This window comes from Pinus tabuliformis, chromosome 9 (genome assembly GCF_031772625.1).
Source record: "Pinus tabuliformis cultivar Carrire ecotype Pingquan chromosome 9, CPIR1, whole genome shotgun sequence".
NCBI lineage: Eukaryota > Viridiplantae > Streptophyta > Pinopsida > Pinales > Pinaceae > Pinus > Pinus tabuliformis.
This window is the reverse complement of record NC_142307.1, coordinates 1,662,269,880-1,662,291,440: the sequence shown is the minus strand read 5'-3', so window position 1 is coordinate 1,662,291,440 and position 21,561 is coordinate 1,662,269,880.

The window sequence follows — 21,561 nt, the reverse complement described above, 5'->3', positions numbered from 1 at the left end:
TAGCCCTCTGAGGTAAGTCAGTGCTAACTCAAAAAATATTCCATCTTTATTCTCCAAACAATAACAAGATTACATGAATTGTCAAGATAATAAGCTAAAAGTTGAGCAGAGTTTACATAAGCAATACTGCAGAAAAAATCCAACAAAAATTTGACCCTAGTGAGGCCCTAGGCCTCTCTACTTATAAAAATGAAGCCATCAACAGTTTCCTTAAAATCAGGGAGGCTTGGCTCCCAAAACTCAAGATAGTCATCAGTTATCCTCCACTTGCTCGGCTACCTGCTAATGCGTGACTTGGCTGCTTGTACTCCGAGCTGAATGAAGGAGAATTCGATGTGAGTAATAAATGAGGGGGACTCCCTCCTATAATTCCTCTCCTTTTTCTACTTCAAATTATTGCTACCATTTGTCCACTAGATCCTTGACTTTGACCACAAAATTCATCAATAATCTGCATTAAACACATATTAGACCACATGGCATCATAACTAGCTCAACTCACTCTATAAGAATAAATATAATTAGAAAATCATACAATAAGCTAAGAGAATGGTTGATTTGACTAGGTTAGGAGGTAAAATGAGGCCATACAATTACCCATTTATAAGGCTCATCACTTTGCAAGTAGTCCAATCACCCAAAATGTTAGTCAATTTTTTCTATAAAAGTAGTGCAAACAACATGTATGTGTTAACTGGTCTTCGATGCAATGGCTTGTCTCTTCCTTTACCTACAATCTCATTTTGGATTGGTCGCGTGTAGTGTGTACTCAAGTCATCATCTACCCGTGCAGAGCCATCTCGGTACTGTTTGGTCAAGTAGTCAAAGATTTGTCGTTGCTGTGGTGTGTAGCTTGCATTGAGGTTGGCCATCTTCGGATCATGATAGGTTTCCAGGATGCTTTGTTCATTCATAGCGGTGGTCCTTTGTGTGTTCAACATGATAGATTCATACTCAACATCGTTGTTTGTGCATTTGAACTTCAAACAACTCAAAATCATGCATTGTCTGTTGTTTTGGACGACTGAGATACACTCAGTCCTTGAGCCATCACGTGTTTTTGATTCGTCAAGACTCATGGCCCACAACTTGTCTATACATGGACCATTTGGCATGATAGTACTATTTCTACTACTGCTAATGTCAGAAAAATAAACTATACAAGTTTCATTACCATCAATTGGGAAAGGAAGGAGTCCCAACTATATGCCTGATGAGGATGGACCTGGTCGTACAGGATAACACTCCAATGTTGTTTCCAGGAGGCAATTGCCAAACATGAGTTACGCGAAGGCCAAAAGTTCATTCTCATTGTTAAGGTCAGTGACATTGAGTTTCATGTACCTCTTGGATAACACCCATATTTGGTTGCATTTTCCCTTGTACGGAAGCCACATGTGAGACCAGTCAGTGGCAAAATATCCATCTAGCTTGTTGGACCAGTCTTTGCTGAGTAGCAGACAATATGCTTCTGGTATGTCCACAACATCTATGTTGGCGCATTGTTGGACTCGACTATCATGAGATAGTTGGATGATCATGTCTCGTAGTTCACCAATGGTTGGTACCGATGTTCGATCAAGTTGGATGATTCTTGCGGATGTTTCGCTCCATTGTGCATTGATATTCTTAGTAATGGAGAGTGGCAAGACATTGGCTGTCGTGCCAGAATCAACCAAGCAGTTGTGAACGTTGTAGTTAAAGACTTCAAATTAGAGTAGGAATGGAGGGCAACCAGAGTTTACTTATTCCATCCAGAGTGTATTCAGTGCATTGTATAGCGATCCAAGAGGTGTGCTAGCTCCATTGTTGGTTGAGGTTGCATTGTTCATTGTTATATGTCCCATTGCACATAGTAGGATATCTTGCTGACAATGGAGTTTGGCTAACTCGAACAAACTGATGTTCGCTCAAGTTTTCTTCATGTCATCAACTATGTTGTAGTCTAGAGGTGGTAGACTCACCGAGGTGTTCTGAGTGGAATGAATGTTCATGTTGTCTAGTGGAGTGTTTCGTAACATGTTGCTCATGGATGTACTCTTATCCATCGTTGTCTTCTCGAAATTGTTGTGTATTTGTTTATTTGAGGTGGCTGATGGATCGACCATCTTTATTAGTAGTCTCACCTTCTCTTGCATCTCCCCAAGTGTAGGGGGAGGCCCTTTACTCCTAAGATTGTAACGTTAATTTTTCTTTTTGGGTTTCTTCTCAATGTTCATCTTCGAGATTACTTGTGAGCACTGATATGCATTCACCACATACCTAGAACTTGGTGCTTCATAGGTGCAACCTCTTTGTCATCATCAGTGTTTTTTGGCTAGTCCTACATATCGCCTTCCGGATCGAGTGGATGACTAGAGATGGAGCTATTGACTTGCTTCCAATCCAAGCAAGAGTTCTCAGGGTGATACTCTTCGTGGAAGGAACAAAACTTAGGATCTGCGCACTCATCAAGTTCGAACACAGGCTCCTGCGTAGTTTTTGGAGTGAATCGGTTGTTGCTTGATGAGATGGTTGATGAATTGTTCACCTTTCTCTATTTGGACATATGACTACTTTTAAATGTGTCAATTTTCCATTGCTTGAGCTCAAACATTTCCATGGTCAAGTTCTTGACAAGGTGAGTGAGGGTCTCAATATTGGTTACTTCATTGTCTCTACCCTTTCTCACCATTTCTTGGGGTTTCCTACTCACATCCTTCAATTCCTTCGTTGATTCATCATCCTTGATGAGTCCGATTGCGCGCAAGTCCTTTTCAATAGCAATAGCATCTTCACAACTTTCCAGGAGTGTTGGTTTTGCATCTCGCTTGATGAACTACGTGATGTTGGTTGGCGATGTGTACGTGTAATATTCGATAGTGATCTAGTCATGAGGTTTACTGTCCACTACAAACTTATTCAAAATACACCTAAACCTCTAATTGAAATCATTCACATTATCTTTTTTCTCCAGCTTGAGGCTTCCCAATTCTTTGAGTAGCATGGCTGGGGTCTTGTCATCAACAAACGTTTCAAGGAACATATGTTTAAAATCACCCCATTTCTATATCAAGTTGGGTGGAGGGTTCTGATACCAAGCAGCTGCATGGTTGTCCAAGGTACATGGGAACAATCTACATGCTACGTCATCATAACGTACCTCAAGGGTTTGCAGTTGTAGGTAGAATTTGTCTTAGTGGTCTTCTACCTTCACTTTGCTGTCAAGGTTGAACTTGATGTTCATTATATCCACTCACTTTGGAATCTTGCGTAGAACATCTGAGAGAGCCCATGGTCCCTAAGTCATCCATTCAAGATTTGGGTCAACCATCTCTTCTTCTTCATCATCCTCTTCCACTCCCTCGGAGTCTATTTGTTCCAGCTCTGAGTCCGTCAGTTCGTCTCTACCTCCACCTCCTCTGCTACCTTCCCCTTTGCCTCCTACACTAGAGTTCGATCCTAATATTACAAGAGTGCCTTGTTCACCTTGTGGAAAGATTAGAGGTTCTGATCTGCCTTCAATAGCTTCTTCCAGACCTTCCAGCGTGGCAAGGGCTGCTTCTTCCACAGATGACACAACAACTCCTCTGCAAGTGGCCTTTGGCTTCCATGATGCATGTGGAAGATGTACATTTGGGATCAGTCTGCTTCCTTTTGCGAACTAGTGAGTGATCGGACAGAGGGAGTGAAGGTGTTGATATGAAATCTCGTGTTCGATTCTAGGAGGTGAGGAGTAACCAACTGTAGAATTGTGTTTAGGTGAGAGGGAGTGCGAGTTACTACCTTGACCAGATGGTTGATGAATGAGTGTGATGGGAATTTCAACCATGTACAACTGGTTACCCTCCTTCTAGCACCATAAATGTTGATAGTCCTGCACTTGCCAACATTCAAGGGATCACCCCAGTATGAAATCCCAATTAGAACTCACACAATTTGGTGTGGGAGTCCCATCTAGTATGATGGCAAAGTTCCCATTATCCTAAGGATTTTCCTCAACTCTTACTTGTTAGCACAGGAGAGTGGTCTCCATTGTCTTCGAGAAGTAAGGTTCACATGCCTGGCGAGTGTAAGTGTCAGTTGTTTCAAAGGTTCTTTCACTGTAGAGGGAGAGGGTGGGAGTGAGTCCCAAGTTAGTTGGGATGAAGTACCAACTCAGCTAGGAACACACAACACAACAAGACGTGCACAGCTTCCGGAGGAGGAGTCCACATAGATGCAGCATTAACAATTGAAAAGGTAAGATAACACGTAAAACACTCATGGATGAGTTTGAACAAGTGCAACAGTTATTATAGCAATTTTTATGTGAAATTGTTTTCTGGTGTCTAGGAGAGTAGTCTACATTGGTGAGACAGCGTTAACAACATATACAACACATTTCCATTAATATATTACATATTACAACAAGTGAAATAGTTCAGATGTAGAACACAGGTTAAAGCAACATGCATCAAAAGTGTTAAAGATTAGTCTTAAAACAATTACAATACATTTTTGAAAATGTGTTGGCCTATTAGCAAGATCTTGCATTAAGCGAAAATGCCAATACGCATCCTTACACCATACATCACTAACCCCGAGTGCAGGGCGTTGGAGCCACTACTTACTCCTCAAAGAAAATATTGCAGACTATCTTCACTATGTAGGATGGGCTGAGGTGAAAAGTCATTTTCATGTACAAATGAGCGTGTATTTATAGCCAGGGGTGAAACTGACCCTTGCGGTTGTTCAAAAAGTCGGCCTCTTAGACTTCCACATTACATCACAATGATTGAAAAAATAGCCCATAGTAGAGATGTGGGTGACATGAGTCATGAGATGACTCGACATGACAATGCTGATACATTCATGTTGCTGCCAAAATGCATGTCGAGATAAAATGTTTTTGGGTGATGGATATCTTCATGGTGTATCAAAGCTTCACCTCCACATAGCAAAGAGCACTGAGACTTTGATGGTCCTTGGTTTGCTTGGTGAAGCTAATCTAGGACGATCTCGTCAAATCAGTTGCATAGGTTCATCGTCAGTGTTCAAGTGTCATCGTCAACGTTTAGTTTGGTGTCGTTCAGTTTCGACAGTGTTGTTAAGGTTCAGGTCGTTCAGGTGATGTTAATGGTTTTCATGGTGATGGTTTTGTACATGGCTATCAACATGTGTTTATTGTCAGTTTTTCCACGATTTGGTTGATGACATGTGTTTGTCATTTGCCTCATAGGATTTTCATTGTCATCTACTTTACAGGATTTGTCATCGACATGTGTTGTCATCCACTCACACGTTTTGATGCAGGAGAATTCAACCCAAGAGAAAATCATTGTATTTTAGTAGACCTAGGGGGTCATGTATTTTAAGGAAGTTGGATTCCTAAGTGATCAATTAATGTAACATTTAGGATTTTGAGTGAGTAAGATAAGAATTAATTAAATAATGTGACGATGTTTGTAAATGCTCTTGAATAAAGGAGAACATGAGTGGTTAATAATGGTAAGAGAGTTAGAAATCAATTATAACTCTTAAAGGTAGTTTCATGATTCAAGGAACTACAGAGAGTTCTTAGGAATTAAATGAAGTTAGAAGTCGACATAGAGGATTTACGAGTTAGTTCAGTAGATTTAGGATTAGAACTAGAATTAGTTCAAAAGAGCCTTTTTGGTATAAATGTAAGCCTACAGGCAGAGTGAAAGGGAGGAGGCCATTGATACTGAAGATTAGGCCAATGAGAGATAAAGAGTCTTGAATGTAATCATTTGCTTCTACTTATATATATAGAGGTTTATTCCTAACTGTGTAATTGTGGGGAATGAGTATTTAATGAATGACTTACATGTAAGTTGTGAATTCGTAGGTTTGGTAACAAATGGTTGTAGGAAGAGTTCTGTAGATATGGAGAGGAGAGAATGATTCAGAGGAATCATCACGGGTCTTAGAATCCAATAGAAGAAACAGAGTTAAGCTCAAAGAAGTTGCGCAATGGAAGCGGAAGAATGAAACCCTTTGAAGAAACCTGAACCACAGAGGAAACGTTGAAGAAACAACGAAAACCATAAAGGAAAGGATGAAGGAAGAAGCGAGTCATCGAAGCATAAGTACCATTGTGTTATGAAACCATCTCACAAAAGGATAGAAAAGATAGTTGAACGCCTTAGAATTCAGCCTCTTCGAGGGGGCAACCTCCTTTATATTACACAAATGAACAATTCTTGGATGATTCAAATGACAAAACTTCCTTTCTATATATAGGAATCTAATAGGAGTCACAATATAACCTAGCCAACCTAACAATAATAATATAAAGCCACAAAAATAACAATAGAGGGATTCTATGGGGCACAGTAATAACAATATGGGGACAATAGGGGCACAACAATATTAATAAGGGATACGACTACAATAGTAATGGGGTAATCACTAGTATTATAGGTACCTAACATGCCCCTCTCCTTCAAAAAAGTGTTGTCCTCAACGCTTGAGTAGTTTTGGATGCTTCTGTATAAAATTCTCATCCTCCCATGTCGAATTTTTAGCCGATAAGTTCTTCCACTTGATGAGGTACTCCGAAATTGATTGATTTCATAGCTGTCGAGTTCTTGTTTCTGTGACTACTTCTAGTTCCAATATAATTTTTCCTTCTTCATCAAGTTCTAGCAATATTTTTTGAACTGGGAGCTTGTCGCCTATAATCTTCTTTAAACATGAAACATGGAAAACTAGATGCACTCGAGAAGCTGCATGGAGCTCCAATTTGTATGCCATTGTACCAATCTTTTGCAACACCTTGTACATACCATAATACTTTGGTGATAATTTATTATCCTTCTTAGCTTGCTTAAGGGACATTCGTTTATATGGTTTTAGTCGTAGGAATACCCAATCACCTACAACAAAACTTCTTTCATTGTGATGTTGATATGCCTGTTGTTTCATTTTATTATGTGCCAACATGAGGTTATCCTTTAAGAGTTGGAGGACTTGTTGTTGATGTTCGATGTGATGTTCCACTGCTTGAACCTTAGAATTTTCTCTTAAATATGATGTGATGGATGGTGGCTGATATCCATAAAGTGACATAAATGGGGTCATTTTTGTTGTTGTATGGAAGGAAGTGTTATACCACCATTCAGCCAGAGGCAACCAATTGACCCATTATGTCTGTTTATCATATACAAAGAAACGAAGATATCCTTCCAAACATATTTTTACTATCTCAGTTTGCCCATCAGATTGAGGATGATAACATGAGCTATGAGCTAACTGAGTACTAAGACAAGAAAACAATTCTGTCCAAAAATTTCTAGTGAAAATGGGATCTCTGTCACTTACAATAATCTTTGGATTTCCATGTAGTTTTTGAAATGTTTCCATAAATGCAATAGAAACTGTACTGGCTTTAAATGGATGTGATAATGCAAAAAAGTGTGCATACTTGGTAAGTCTGTCAACTACCACCATGATGACACTCTTTCCCTCAGACTTGGGTAAACCTGTGATAAAATCCATTGAAACCTCCTCCCAACGTTGGCTTGGAATGGATAAAGGTTGTAATAGACCTGAGGTCTTAAATGTTTCCACTTTATTTTGTTGCCAAACCAAACATTTTGCCACAAACTTTTGAATATCCGATTTAAGGCCATCCCAAAAAAAATCCTTCTTAACCCTATGGTAAGTTTTTAAAAATCCTAAGTGCCCTCCTAAGGGAGAAGTGTGCAATTCCATAAGAATATTTTGTTTGAGTCGGGAATTCTTACAGAGGTATAAGTGGTCTTTGTACCACAATGAATCATTTTACCAGCTAAATGTATCAGGTGTAATGGAATATTGTTGTTTCTTTCGAATAAGTTCCCACACTTCTTCATCATTCTTCCATTCCTCCCCTGCTTCATTTATGCAATCTGGTTGGATAATAGAAATGGTGCACAACAATGCTTCCACATCCTCATCCTTTCTTGAGAGTGCATCTGCCACCACATTTTGCTTCCCTTTTTTGTAGATGATTTCAAAGTCATAACCCAACATCTTTGTAACCTACTTTTGTTGCTCTTCAGAGGATAATCTTTGTTCTAAAAAGTATTCTAGGCTATCATGATCCGTTTTTACCTTCAAGTGTCTTCCCATTAAGTAGGGTCGCCATTTCTCAAGAGCATGTAGTATTGCCAACATTTCCTTCTCATAAATAGCTTTGTGTAAAAACTTTCCCTTGATTGGACGACTTTAAAAAATAAATGGGTCTTTCATCTTACATCAAAATAGCACCAATTCCATTTCCTGAAGCATCACATTCCGCAATAAAGGTTTTTGTGAAGTCCGGTGTAGCTAAGGCCGGTGCTTGGCACATTGCCTCTTTAAGATGTTCGAAGGCCTTTGTTGCTTCTGGAGTCCATGAGAATGCATCTTTCTTTAATAATGTTGTTAGAGGTGCTACTATTCTCCCATAATTCTTAACAATCTTGCAATAATACCCTGTCAACCTGAGAAAACCTCGCATATGGTTTATGGATGTGGGGATTTTCCATTCGTTAATGGCTTTAATTTTTCTAGGGTCTACCTTAACTCCTTCATGAGATACAATATGACCCAGATATTCCACCTCTTGTACTCCAAAGAAACATTTGGATCTTTTTGCATATAATTATTTCTCCTCCAATAGTTATAGCACCCTGTCAACATGTTCAACACGATCCTTCCAAGACTTGCTGTAGATTAGTATATCATCAAAAAATACTAACACAAATTTTCTAAAGAAGGGTTTGAAAATGGAATTCACAAACCTTGAAATCTAGAAGGTGCATTGGTAAGGCCAAAAGGCATGACCAAAAATTCATAATGACCCTCATGAGTTCTAAATGTTGTTTTTAGAATGTCTTCAGTGTTCATTCTGATTTGTTGATATCTTGAACGAAGATCCAACTTGGTGAAGAAAATTGATCCATGCAATTCATCCAGTAATTCATCAATGATAGGAATGGGAAACTTATCTTTAATAGTGAACTTGTTGAGCTCCCTGTAATCTGGACACATGCGGCATGATCCATCCTTCTTGTGCACCAATACTATTGAAGCAGAGAAAGAACTTTGAATAGGTTGAATTATACTAGCCTTTAGCATTTCTGCAACCATACAATCAATTTCACTCATTTGGGCATAGGGATATCTGTATGGCCTGACATTTGGAGGAACACTTCCTAGAATCAGATGAATAGCATGATCATGATCACAAATGGGTGGGAGACCTTTGGGAGTATTAAATACTTTGGAATGATTTTCCAAGACTTTTTGGAGATCTAGAGAAATAGATGATTCCGATGTGGAAACATCTAGCGAACATAATTGTGCAATTACACTTCTTTGTTGCTTTTTTAGAAGCTTTGTCATACCGTTAGAGCTGATTAACTTTCCTGGTTTCCCTGCAATACCCCTTAATTCAACTTCCTTTCCTTCTATAGAAAATTTCATGAAACATTCTTCAAAATTAAAAGCTATTGTACCCAAGGATTGTAGCTGTTGGACTCCTAGTACAACATCAGCACCTCCCATTGGAATGGAAAGCATTGGGCTAGTCAATACATATTCTCCCATGGATAGCTTGATATTATGGCACTTTCCAGAGCAATTTATCGTTCCTCCATTTGAAATAATCACTTGACACTCTAGTGCTGGATATAGGAAGCAATTCAATTCTTTTGGTATCTTACAATGAATAAAATTGTGGGTACTTCCTGAATCAATCAACACTATTACCTTTTTCTTCCTGATTTGTCCTTCTATCTTGATGGTTTGAGGAGTGGTAATTCCATCCAATGCATTACAAGATATGGTCGGATTCATTTCTTCTTTATCTAGGCTTTGTTCCTGGAGTATATCCTCTTCTTTTGACCTTTCTTGCTCCTTTTCTTATTCCTCTTCACAATCTATGTAGAATAATTTCTTCTCAGCACACTTATGACCTTTAGTGTATTTGCTATCACAACTATAACAAAGCCCTTTTGCTCCTTTTTCTTCCAATTGATATGGTGTCAACCTTATAGTTTGTGGAAGACTAGGGACAACGACACTTCCATATTTATAGTTGTGAGTGGTATGCTTCGTGGTTGCCATAATTTTGTTTTCCATATTTCTTGCTAGCTTGAATGCCTTCTCTAATGAATCAGGTTCCCAAAGGTGAACATCATGTTGGATATTATCCTTTAAAGTCCCTATGAACACATCAATCCCATGCTCCTCTGGAATATTTTTTACCCTTATTTTCAATTTTTGGAACTCCTCAATGTGCTATAAATTCTTCTGTAAAAATTTCCCAAGTGATAATTTGTTTACGAGAGTAAAGCCATTGATACCATACAAACTGATTTGGTTCCAAATATAAAGTTGCAATACGTACCTTTTGTGTGTTTTGCACATTATTGAGATCGAAAAATTGCTCCATCTGTAATATCCATGTTGTGGGATACTTGCCATCAAACTTCCTCATATCGATTTCTGGAATATGGTGGGTCTTCGATCCAACATTAGAGTCTATGAAATCATGATTAACATTTCTTTTGTTCTCATCATGAGTTTCATTTACTACCCTTTCACCATTAGTAAGCATTTCTTGTAGAAACTTTGTTAAATCTATCTTCAAATCCGTCTTCAAATCTATCTTCAAATCATCCATCTTAGCTTCCACGTCATTCATCTTAGCTTCCACGTCATTCATCTTAGCTTCTATGCCTTTCTTTAAAAAATCCATCTTAGCTTCTATGCCTTTCTTTAAACCATTCATCTTAGCTTCTACATATTTCTTTAAACCATCCAACTTAGATTCTGTTCCTTTTTGTGCAAGTGACACTTGTTGCACTTGGTCTCGTAATTTTGATATATCATGTTGCATTTCTTCATCTTCTTCATGAGTCATGCTAGAGATTTCAGGTTGCTTACTAGGTGTTTGCATTTTCTTTCCTCGGAGCATCAAGTTACTGATAATAATGCTTTACTACACCCTTTGAATTCCTTCAAACTAATTTTTCAAACAAAGCTTATGCAAAAATTAAAAAAAAGTACACACCTTTTTTCACTTTGTAGGAGCATGATATTGAATCTGATGTATCTCTATAATATCAGCTCATCTAGTTCTAAAATTGTGACTTGCAATAACCCTCTACGTCCTCTTTCCAATGCTACCAATCTAATCCAAATTGGATTCTCCAGGGAAGAGTTATGGCAAATCTCCCACAGTGACCTGATTATAGACTAGTTTAGTAGATCAAAATTGTACAACGTGTCACGAGTCACCGTTTAGACCATTGGTTCTAAAAAATATATACAAGAAACTACAGTCCGTTCTCTTTCTGTGCCTTCTTACGAAATTTCAATCTGATGCTGAGAGAGAAAGTTATGAAGATTTTCCCCAGGTCACCTATTTGGAATGTAACTGAACAGTCTGCAAAAAGACCAACTTCCTCGGATCATATCTCCGCAAATATAGTGCAAAATGCTCTGCAATTTGGACCCAAGATTCAGTGTGATTTCATCTCAAATGGGTTTTCTTTTAGTTTCTGAAATGTCTCAGAAAAAAAGTTATAGCGAAAATGCCACGATGACCTATTTGGAGCAGCGAAACCCTAGAATCCAAAGCTCTAATACCAAATGTTATGAAACCAACTCACAAAAAGATAGAAAAGATAGTTGAACGCCTTAGAATTCAGCCTCTTCGAGGGGGCAACCTCCTTTATGTGGAGCACTGGAAAGGTATGTTTTTGACAAACAATTTAGTGACTTTTCAGTAACAATTGTAACCCTTTATGCATCATGAACTCAAAGAAATAAAGAATTTTAATAGAATGTGTGAGAATTAGTATGGAAAGCTTAATTGCTGATAATTGTCATTTTTCTATGTAGAAAAAGGTGGAAACGAAGAGCTGTCGTTCAAAAGGGAAAGACAAAGGAGGAATAACTGCTGTCCCTCTAGAAGGGAACCGGATGCAAATGAGATCGAACAGATCGAAGCAGAACAACCCAGGAAAGAAAGAAAGGTTACCAATTTGGCGGAACAGGGAAAGAAAAGTAAAGGATTAACGGCTTGGCGAATCCCTCAGGATCTTTGATCCTGAGGGATCGCTGTTTTGCTTATTTTTGTTACCTAGATACCTCCGCCGTTACTTTTATAAAAAGGAACAGCATCGTTAAGAAAGGGGACTTTTATGTAATTTTAAGTTTCAGACTAAACTTTGATCATCGACTCTCACTGAGACTTGGTTTGCTGTACGTTTGTTGATCCGTTAATATAAAATACTTGGTGTTTATTTCATCTCTGCGTCTGGAGTAATCTAAGGCGCTGTACCGTTGGAAGCTAAGGGCCCGGCTCCGAAGGAAATTTGCTTTTGTATCATTATAATTTGATTTCTGCGTGGTTTGCTTATCTTTATTGCTTGGTAATCTGACATGCTCTTCATATGCTATTCCATGCTCTGTTACGATTAATTCATTAATGGTTTCTTCAGGAGATTTATGTAGTGACTCTGTATTGTATGAGTGAATCTTTTCAGAGTTGATTGCATGTTATCAGTCTAAGCCATCTATTTCTGTTACAGAGCATTTGTACTGAATATTACTGTTATTGGATTCATTTGAAATCCCAATTATTGGAATCTGGAAGTAATGTTATTCTATTTGGAAATATAGTCGTATTCTCTTTAATCATCAGATTGCTATATTAGTGTGTTGTGTGTATATATGGTTGATTCTTGCTGTTCCATAATTCATCAGTGAGTGTTGTTCCATAAAGTACATTCCATCCAATTTGCCTTAAGAGATAAGATTGCTATTTTATTGCAGGATGTGAGTTTGGTTCAACAGAGCAAGTTTAGTTCTGACTCGCGAGACTTAGTTTGTTTGGTTACTATTTCATTTACTGCTGTTCCATTTACTACTATTCCATTTCCTGTTTGTTGTTCCATTTTACTTTCTGCCGTTCCATTTACTTGCAATTGCTGCTTTGGTGTGAGAGAAGGTCTAAGGCTGTAGAGAGCGTCAGCAGTCACTGCCTAGCTCCCAGACCTATGGTCCATGCTCTAATTTCCTTTCCACCAGTTTCTAGAGGGATGGGTTATCGCTTCCGCACCCTTGACTGATAAGCTGCCTTGTGTGATTTTATTCTTTTAAAGTAATTTAGTCATAGTTTAGCATCCATTTACTCTTGTATTTTCTGAATGCTTTACTACTAAGCATTACTCTGACGAATAGCCTCGGATTGAGATACTCTTTGCAATAACAAAGCATTCCCGGATTGACTTATTAATGTGGGATAACTAGAGGTGAAAGAGACCCTTGTTATAGCTCTACATTTTGGCGCCGTTGTCGGGGAAAGAGTATGGCCATTTGTCTTTTACAGAGTAGTGTACGAGTCTCCTAGGGGAGAGTTGGATTTTAAAAACGGAAGGTAAGAACCTGCGTACGGAGCATGTAAAAGCCTTGCTCCACGATCCGCTTTCCTGGCAGAATTGTGGGTTGAATAGGATCTAGTAGTTTACAGAGTGCATGACTAAGCAGAAAAAGCCAGAAAAGAATATCAAACCTCCATTCAAACCCGAAAAAGCCAAGGGGCCAGTGACCCTTGGCCGAACAACCTTCATAGGCGAAATCTATAAGAAAACTGAATCTCAGCCATCAGTAGGGCCCAGGAAAACCAATTCTAAATAGCCTACTAGCTCCCTTTAGGCCACAGGATCACCATCTGTAGCCTTTGCTGAGGTGCATAGTCAGACTGATGAATAGGACTTTCAAGAAATTGAAAATTCTATTCCAGAACGACTGCAGGAAGGGAATCTAAGCAATCTTTGTGAAGGAGAAGGGGAAACAGGGGAAGTTGAGGAGCCAAGATCTCCTCCTAGGATAATTCAGCCATTAAATAGCCCAGATAAAGGGAGCGCTGCAAAAATCATTGTTGGGGGGATTCAATCTCCTCAAACAACAGGGACTTTTATTATTCCAGACAAAGGAAGTGCTATTAAAACAATCCCTGTCAAGGCCGTTCCTTCTCAGCCTAGGAATACCCTCCTAGAAATCCTGGAAGGTTATTGGCACATATTCGATCCCATGGTGCAGAATCAGCCAAATACTCAAACTTCTACATTACAATATCCTATAGTGGATTCCGCACCAAATGCTCCTATGAAAGCAATTTCCCTTCAACACATTCCTACATTTCACAGACTTACATCAGAGGACCTCGATGCATTCTTATTTGAATTTGATGTGTTATGCAGGGGATATGATTACACCACTGACCCCCAGAAATTAAAATTGTTCCTCTCCACTTTGAAAGGGGCAGCTTTAAGATGGTTTATGGGTTTAGGCGGTGGAGTTATAAATAACTGGGAGCAAATGAAAGAATCGTTCCTAAAGAAATATCAAGATTATTGTAGGTCTAGAGAACTGAAAGATGAAATATTTCAGATGATAACTAGACCAAATGAAACATTAGAAGAATACATAGAACGTTTTCAGTATAGTTTACAAAGATCTCCATATGCATCACTACCTCTGCCTGATAATGTGTTGAAAACAGCATTGATCAGAGGCATGAAGGAACAATGGATTGAAACATTAAATATCATGGGAAAAGGGGATATTTATCAAGAGAATTTTGCTAACGTCATCGATTTATGTATCAGGAGCTCGAGAGGCAGCACAAGGATAAAACTAGTAGAATATGATCGGTTTGCCAGAGATAACAAAATATCAACAGAAGCAGTAACACGTGTAGAACTTGGAAATTCATTAGAAAATTTTAAAACTGATATTCTGGGGACATTAACTACACAACATGATATTGTGCAGGCTAAACAGAAGCAGATGGAGGTAGAACAGAATTTGGCGATCTTCTTCCCCCGATGTAGAAGAAAACATAGCCACAAGGAATGTCCACTGGATGCAGTTCAAACATGTGCTATCTGTACAAAAGATCACCTTACTGAGAGCTGCCCCTCACTTCCTGGATTGAAGGCAGTATATAAGGAAGCGGAAGAAGAGCCAGAATCAGCATACTTCGTTAACCAATGTCGCCAATGGCAACCAAGGCAATCTGGTATGTTTTCAGACCCAACTTCTTCTTTCCAGCCTTCACAGTATAATGCTCAGCAATATAGTATGTGGCAAAACCAATCTCAACTCCCATTCCCGAACTGGTCATCACAACCATTTCCTTCTCCAAATCCGTGGATGAATCAGACAAGCCAATTTGGTTGGACGAATTTTCCTTACGCCCCACCATATTGGCAGAATAACCCATATCCTCCACAATGGACCCCCCCTACTTCACAAGGTTCACCCTGGCAGACAAACTGGCCAAAATCGACATATCAGCCAACAAGAACTATTCCGCTCCCTCAAGCGACTTTGCCAGCTTTACAACAAAATCCCCAGTCTAATCTGAGACCGCAACTCCTAGCCCAACCCAATCCCAATCCAAATAATAGACCGGTCCAATCCCTCCAAATCATAGAATCATTAGAAATCAGACCTGATCTGAGGGAGTGCAATGATCTTCAGTTAAGATCTGGACGTATAATAGAAACAGAGGGAGATAAAACAGTTCACATTGAAGATCAGTTACCAACAGAATAACCGTTACAACAAGAGGGTGTAAATAAGGAGTAGACTCATCATCAAGCAAGTACATCCTCTCCTCCCTTCCCAGAACGATTAGTCATACCACGACCTGTGCAATATCCAGACTTCGACATTCCGGGAGAGTTACAAAATCTGTACATAAAAATTCCTTTCCTCCAAGCCATTCAAGATATCCCTATATATGCAAAAACTATAAAAGGATTGTGCATAAAAAAATCAAGGAGGAATGCAACCACTAACCCAAGAGTCCAAGTAGTCAGTACTTTATCTGACCTGTTATCAGGAACATCCATTAAATATGAAGATCTGAGAAATCCAATCGTAATTGTTCAAATCTATGGTCAGACCCTGACTAATGCTTTAGTTGATCTAGGAGCTGCAATTAATATTTTGACAACTTCTACTTGCCAAAAGCTCGGCATTACATCGGTAGAACCCACTTCTACTTTATTAGAATTGGCCGATCGATCTGTAGTTCGACCAGAAGGTACTCTATACGATGTCATGGTCTCTATAGATTCCTGGGAATACCCAACTGATTTCCTGGTAATTAATCCAAAAACCCGACTGGATGGACACCCACTAATTTTAGGTAGACCTTGGCTTGCTACCGCCGATGCTTACATTGGTTGCCGGCAGGGAAATATGACCATAACCAGAGGACCAGATATTAAAAATCTAGTTCTATACCCTCCAGCACAGCCAAGTCTTACAATGATAAAAACTAACCAGCACCCTGTATCATACCTTACTGACAATATCAGATCACCATTGACTGTACAGAAGGCCCTAGACTTTAAAGACCAAACAGAAGATGATACTATCAATAAATTCATTAGTCAAACTGAATCTAGATCTCAGACACAGCGTTTCATGATAGAAGTTGCATTCAATAGCGAACTAGAAGAAGATCCCTTGAAAGATGCGCATGACCAAACAATACCTGTGACTTCTGTTGCCAATAGTAAAGTAGTGGAAATTGAACCGGGAAAAACTCTAAATATCAATGCCAACCTTACATCGGACCAAGAAATAAAACTCATCCATCTGTTACGGAAGTATCAAGAAGCATTTGCGTGGGATTACCCTGATATGAAAGGGATTGATCCCCAATTATGCACCGACCATATTTATATAGAAAAAGATGCAAGACCTATCCGTCAACCGCAAAGAAGACTCAACCATCGTCTAAAAGATGTTGTAAAAGCTGAACTTCAGAAACTTTTAGATGTTAATTTTATCTATCCTATTTCTGATAGTAAATGTGTCTCTCTGCTTGTGGTTGTACCCAAGAAGAATGGGAAATGGAGGATCTGTGTGGATTATAGGGAGTTAAACAAAGCCACACAAAAAGATCACTTCCCTCTCCCATTCATAGACCAAGTATTGGACACTTTAGCAGGAAAGAAATTCTTTTCTTTCCTAGATGGCTTCAGTGGATACAATCAGATTCAGATTGCCCCTGAAGACCAGGATAAAACTACTTTTACTTGTCCTTGGGGAACGTTTGCCTATAGAGTTCTACCCTTTGGCCTATGTAACGCTCCTGCCACATTCCAAAGGGCTGTTCTTAGCATCTTTGCAGATTTAATAAATGATGGACTTGAAGTGTACATGGATGACTTTACACCATATGGAGATGATTTTGATCCAGCTTTAGACACTCTAGAAAAAGTCCTACAGCGTTGCATTGCTACCAGGCTTTGTTTAAGCCACGAAAAATGCTATATGATGATGACTGAAGGGCTTATTGTCTTAGCAGCTGGCATTCAGGTAGATCCGACCATAATTCAAATACTTTTGCTTATCCCCACCCCCACTACTCAAACAGAGGTACGCAGCTTTCTCGGATTTTCTGGGTATTATAGACGATTTATAGAACATTATTCACACATTGCTGCACCTCTATATGCACTAACTGGTAATGTTGATTTCATGTGGACAGAAAAATGTGACTGCGCTTTCCAGGAATTAAAGAAGCTTGTATCAACAGCTCCAGTCCTTCGAGGACCAAACTGGAATTTACCATTCCAAATCGCATCTGATGCCTCAGATACAACAATCGGTGCTGTCCTTGGGCAGGAAGAGGATAAAAAACCATATGCTATTTATTATATCAGCAAAAATTTATCCCCTGCTGAATTAAATTACACTGTCAACTGAAAAATAATTCCTGGCTGTAATACATGCTATCAATAAATTTAGACATTATATTACAGGCTATCCCGTTATTTTATATACAGATCATTCTGTTATCAAATATTTAGCAAATAAGCCTGTCACAAATGCCAAAATAACTAGATGGTTGATCTTATTGTAGGAGTTCGATATCACAATCAAGGATTGACCCGGCAAGGAAAACCCTGTAGCTGATTTTCTCTCACGAATACCAAAATCAATCGAGGTAGCAGCAGTGGAAGATCAATTTCCGGATGAGCACATGTTTGCTTTTGTTGTTCAAACACCCTGGTATGCTGATTTTTCCAATTACCTTGTAGTAGGTAAGCTACCAAAACACTTAACCCCTAATGAACGTAAGTAGATTGTTCGGAAGAGTACTCGATTTTCTTGGATTGGGGGCTATTTGTTCCACACAGGGGCAGACATGCAAATTAGGAGATGCATTCGAGAGGATGAAATTTTTGACATCTTAAAAGCCTGTCATGACGGACCATGTGGGGGACACTTTGCTGAAAAAAGAACAGCACATAAAGTATTACAGACAGGATACTACTCGCCTACAATTTTCAAGGATGCGAAGAAATTCGTTCAAGCTTGTGACAGCTGCCAGCGAGTAGGACGACCTGGTCAAGCTGACGAAATGCCTCTGAGGCCACAATTAGTCATTGAACCATTTCAACGATGGGCTCTTGATTTCGTTGGACCCATCAACCCATCATCAAATCAGAGAACATATATCTTGGTAGCCACAGAATATGTCACCAAATGGGTTGAGGCTGAAGCGTTGCCTAGAGCTACATAAGATTCTGTAATACAGTTCCGGTTCCATTTGTTTGTACGTTGTGGCCTTCCGAGAGAAATAATTACAGATGGAGGACCACAATTTGCTGGAAACAAATTAGCTGCAACACTTAACAATTATCACGTCCAGCATAAAATTACTACGCCATATCACCCGCAGGCGAATGGGCAAGTAGAAAGTAGCAATAAGGTAATAGAATCAATTTTAACAAAAACCATTGCTTCACATAGGTGTGATTGGGCCGCCCGACTACCTGAAGCACTGTGGGCTTATAGAACCACATGGAGAAGTACCACCGGTTATTCACCCTATCAATTAGTGTTTGGAAAACAACCTATTTTCCCCATAGAATTCGAAATCCAAACGTTACGAACTGCACAGGAATTTGGCATTGATTTAAGTGAGGCACAAATTAATCGATTACAACATATTAATGAATTGGACGAAATAAGGCTCTCTGCATTACAGAATACAGCACTTATTCAACAACAGCGAGCTAAATGGCATGATGCACTTATCAAGAACAAATTCTTTCATGAAGGAGACTGGGCTCTGTTATATGACTCTCGGTTTCAGGACTTCCTGGGGAAACTGCAGACTCGTTGGTTGGGACCATACGAAATCCAGAAAGTACATGATAATGGGACCCTTACGCTGATCACAATCGACGGCTCTGGATATGCATTCAAGGTAAATGGCCACCGAGTTCGTCTCTATCGCAAGCCACTCACTCGGGAATCCTTCTGTCAGCAGCTACGTCGAAACACTGATATGGAAATTTTAGGAGAGGAAGCAAAATCTTCCTCACCTATAATTCAGTAAGGAATGCATTTTTTTTCCTATAACTTGTACATAAGTTTTTGTATATACGTTTTCTTAACATTTTTTTATTGATCTTTCTCTTTTTTTAATTTTGATTTTTTCATTCTGCGTGTCTTTGTTGTTCCTTTTCCAAAAGGAACAACATTTGCCTGTTTTTGTGTTTCTGCTGTTCCTTTTCAAAAGGAACAGCATTTCTGATTTTTTGTTGTTCCTTTTCATAAGGAACAACATTTGTGATTTTCTGTTGTTCCTTTTCAAAAGGAACAGCCTTTGTGAGTCTTTGTTGTTCCTTTTCAAAAGGAACAACATTTGTGCGTTCTGCTGTTCCTTTCCAAAAGGAACAGGAACAGCATTTGTGAGTTTTTGTTGTTCCTTTTTCAAAAGGAACAACCTTTGTGAGTCTTTGCTATTCCTTTTCAAAAGGAACAGCATTTGTGTGTTCTACTGTTCCTTTCCAAAAGGAACAACATTTGTGAGTTTTTGTTGTTCCTTTTTTCAAAAGGAACAGCATTTGGGAGTTTTTGCTGTTCCTTTTCAAAAGGAACAGCATCTGTGAGTTTTTGTTGTTCCTTTTCAAAAGGAATAGCATTTGTGAGTTTTTGCTGTTCCTTTTCAAAAGGAACAACATTTGGGAGTTTTTGTTGTTCCTTTTCAAAAGGAACAACATTTGTGAGTTTTTGCTGTTCCTTTTCAAAAGGAATAGCATTTGTGAGTTTTTGTTGTTCCTTTTCAAAAGGAACAACATTTGGGAGTTTTTACTGTTCCTTTTCAAAAGGAACAACATTTGTGATTATCTGTTGTTCCTTCTAAAGAAACGGCATCTTAACTATTTGTTTGCATGAATTCTTCTCTGCTGTTCCTTTTTTTCAATAGGAACACAATCGCCATGTTTTTGCTCTCTGTGGTGATTTATATTGAGGATGCTTTTCGCCCATGTTCTTTCCAAGTCTTTAAGATACAGCTATACACTTATGCAATGAACATAAATCACGACATACCGAAGTCAGCAGATCATAGATCACTATCTTTATAGGGCCTAGTATTGATAAGAGGACAAGAGGAGGGACATACTTACCTCTCATCTCCGTTGTCATTAACTTATTACCATTGCTTTGGTTGGTTATCTTTATCATGACGATTTCCCTAAAATTTTCTTTGATTATTACTTAGGGATAAGAGCAGAGGATTTATATCTTCCTGTTGGGATGATAAGACTTCTTCCACCATTCCCACTCTTAAGGAGTGCTGAACCACCCTTATGTGTAAATAAATAAGAAAAAGTGCTTTGCAAAAAGAAAAAAATGAATATGGATTATTAATTGTCAAATGCAGGATAGGGGGTCTCATCAAGAGCCAGCCTACCATGATCATCAGGATGGAAGCGAAGTGGCATTCCCAGTATGGCCACCACACCAGGGATATGGTCCAAAAGGTACACTAAATAAACAGACCTTGGAACAGGGGGTCTCATCACGAGCCGGCCTGTCCACGTTTCGCACCTTCCTTGTGAATGGCATTATGGCTACCTGGTTACCAAGCCAGCATAATGGCCTGCATTTTGACAAAATACTTTTCAAAATACACACAAAGGATCATGGTTCCGGGGGTGAAATAAACAACTCTGCCAAGGTTATGAACACCTGTCGGCAGCAGAGCTCTGTTAATGGTATCGAAGTCGTAATGGTTACACCAATAGGTATGATATTAATACTTCTTTGTCTCTTATATCCTATGAATAATTCATATTTTATGTCCTGATGAATATATTGCATGAACACTGATTACCACCAATCATGGCAAAGGAACTGACAATGACCTCTGGAGATTTCATACGATTGACAGACGTCCCATCCCCCGACTCGCATCATATCACGCAGGCTCTTATGTAAAACGCGATCCACCTTTTTGCCTCGATTTCGATATTTCATTGTCCATCTAAAACATGGCATAATTTTATATGTTGTTCCTTTATGACTTGGTTACACAATGGCTGCTGCTCCTCTATTTGACGGCTGGGACAGCCTATCACATCGCAGGGGGGAAGGTAACCTCATTACTCCACAAGTTACGTGTCAGCACACCACTCGGGGAAGATAGTGTACGAAGGTATGGCATGGTTTAACGGTATGATAATTCTATTTTACGCAAGTTGCCATCCACAATCC